Source organism: Tachypleus tridentatus, chromosome 13 (genome assembly GCF_004210375.1).
Source record: "Tachypleus tridentatus isolate NWPU-2018 chromosome 13, ASM421037v1, whole genome shotgun sequence".
NCBI lineage: Eukaryota > Metazoa > Arthropoda > Merostomata > Xiphosura > Limulidae > Tachypleus > Tachypleus tridentatus.
The window spans coordinates 2,900,901-2,904,413 of NC_134837.1; positions in this window are offsets into that span (position 1 = coordinate 2,900,901).

A 3,513-nucleotide genomic window follows, 5' to 3' on the forward strand; every position below is an offset into this window, starting at 1 on the left:
ACCTATCTGGTATAACATCAGTATAAGCTATATGGTATAAATAACATCAGTATAGGCTATCTGGTATAACATCAGTATAAGCTATCTGGTGTAAATAACATCAGTATGAGCTATCTGGTATAAATAACATCAGTATAAGCTATCTGGTATAAATAACATCAGTATGAGCTATCTGGTATAAATAACATCAGTATGAGCTATCTGGTATAAATAACATCAGTATGAGCTATCTGGTATAAATAACATCAGTATGAGCTATCTGGTATAAATAACATCAGTATGAGCTATCTGGTATAAATAACATCAGTATAACCTATCTGGTATAACATCAGTTATGCTATCTGGTATAAATAACATCAGTATGAGCTATCTGGTATAAATAACATCAGTATGAGCTATCTGGTATAAATAACATCAGTATAAGCTATCTAGGATAACATCAGTATAAGCTATCTGGTATAAATAACATCAGTATAAGCTATCTGGTATAAATAACATCAGTATAAGCTATCTAGGATAACATCAGTATAAGCTATCTGGTATATAACATCAGTATAAGCTATCTGGTATAAATAACATCAGTATAAGCTATCTGGTATAAATAACATCAGTATAAGCTATCTGGTATAAATAACATCAGTATAAGCTATCTGGTATAAATAACATCAGTATAAGCTATCTGGTATAACATCAGTATAAGCTATCTGGTATAAATAACATCAGTATAACTATCTGGTATAAATAACATCAGTATAAGCTATCTGGTATAACATCAGTATACGCTATCTGGTATAAATAACATCAGTATAAGCTATCTGGATAACATCAGTATAAGCTATCTGGTATAAATAACATCAGTATAAGCTATCTGGTATAAATAACATCAGTATGAGCTATCTGGTATAAATAACATCAGTATAAGCTATCTGGTATAAATAACATCAGTATAAGCTATCTAGGATAACATCAGTATAAGCTATCTGGTATAAATAACATCAGTATAAGCTATCTGGTATAAATAACATCAGTATGAGCTATCTGGTATAAATAACATCAGTATAAGCTATCTGGTATAAATAACATCAGTATAAGCTATCTGGTATAACATCAGTATAAGCTATCTGGTATAAATAACATCAGTATAAGCTATCTGGTATAAATAACATCAGTATATGAGCTATCTGGTATAAATAACATCAGTATAAGCTATCTGGTATAAATAACATCAGTATGAGCTATCTGGTATAAATAACATCAGTATAAGCTATCTGGTATAAATAACATCAGTATAAGCTATCTGGTATAAATAACATCAGTATAAGCTATCTGGTATAAATAACATCAGTATAAGCTATCTGGTATAAATAACATCAGTATATAAGCTATCTGGTATAAATAACATCAGTATAAGCTATCTGGTATAAATAACATCAGTATAAGCTATCTGGTATAAATAACATCAGTATAAGCTATCTGGTATAAATAACATCAGTATAAGCTATCTGGTATAAATAACATCAGTATAAGCTATCTGGTATAAATAACATCAGTATAAGCTATCTGGGATAACATCAGTATAAGCTATCTGGTATAAATAACATCAGTATAAGCTATCTGGTATAAATAACATCAGTATAAGCTATCTGGTATAAATAACATCAGTATAAGCTATCTGGTATAAATAACATCAGTATGAGCTATCTGGTATAAATAACATCAGTATAAGCTATCTGGTATAAATAACATCAGTATAAGCTATCTGGTATAACATCAGTATAAGCTATCTGGTATATAACATCAGTATAAGCTATCTGGTATAAATAACATCAGTATAAGCTATCTGGTATAACATAACATCAGTATAAGCTATCTGGTATAAATAACATCAGTATAAGCTATCTGGTATAAATAACATCAGTATGAGCTATCTGGTATAAATAACATCAGTATAAGCTATCTGGTATAAATAACATCAGTATAAGCTATCTGGGATAACATCAGTATAAGCTATCTGGTATAAATAACATCAGTATAAGCTATCTGGTATAAATAACATCAGTATGAGCTATCTGGTATAAATAACATCAGTATAAGCTATCTGGTATAAATAACATCAGTATAAGCTATCTGGTATAAATAACATCAGTATAAGCTATCTGGTATAACATCAGTATAAGCTATCTGGTATAAATAACATCAGTATAAGCTATCTGGTATAACATCAGTATAACATCAGTATAAGCTATCTGGTATAAATAACATCAGTATAAGCTATCTGGGTATAAGCTAATAACATCAGTATAAGCTATCTGGTATAAATAACATCAGTATAAGCTATCTGGTATAAATAACATCAGTATAAGCTATCTGGGATAACATCAGTATAAGCTATCTGGTATAAATAACATCAGTATAAGCTATCTGGTATAAATAACATCAGTATGAGCTATCTGGTATAAATAACATCAGTATAAGCTATCTGGTATAAATAACATCAGTATAAGCCATCTAGGATAACATCAGTATAAGCTATCTGGTATAAATAACATCAGTATAAGCTATCTGGTATAAATAACATCAGTATGAGCTATCTGGTATAAATAACATCAGTATAAGCTATCTGGTATATAAATATAATCTGGTATAACATCATGTATAAGCTATCTGGTATAACATCAGTATAAGCTATCTGGTATAAATAACATCAGTATAAGCTATCTGGTATAAATAACATCAGTATGAGCTATCTGGTATAAATAACATCAGTATGAGCTATCTGGTATAAATAACATCAGTATGAGCTATAAATAACATCAGTATGAGCTATCTGGTATAAATAACATCAGTATGAGCTATCTGGTATAAATAACATCAGTATGAGCTATCTGGTATAAATAACATCAGTATGAGCTATCTGGTATAAATAACATCAGTATGAGCTATCTGGTATAAATAACATCAGTATGAGCATCTGGTATAAATAACATCAGTATAACCTATCTGGTATAACACTCAGTTTATGCTATCTGGTATAAATAACATCAGTATAACCTATCTGGTATAACATCAGTATAACATCAGTTTAAGCTATCTGGTATAAATAACATCAGTATGAGCTATCTGGTATAAATAACATCAGTATAAGCTATCTGGTATAAATAACATCAGTATGAGCTATCTGGTATAAATAACATCAGTATAACAGCTATCTGGCCTGGTATAACATCAGTATAAGCTATCTGGCATAACATCAGTATAAGCTATCTGGCTATCTGGTATAACATCAGTATAAGCTATCTGGTATAAATAACATCAGTATAAGCTATCTAGGTATAAATAACATCAGTATGGCTATCTGGTATAAATAACATCAGTATAAGCTATCTGGTATAAATAACATCAGTATAAGCTATCTGGTATAAATAACATCAGTATAAGCTATCTGGTATAAATAACATCAGTATAAGTTTATCTGGTATAAATAACATCAGTATAAGCTATCTGGTATAAATT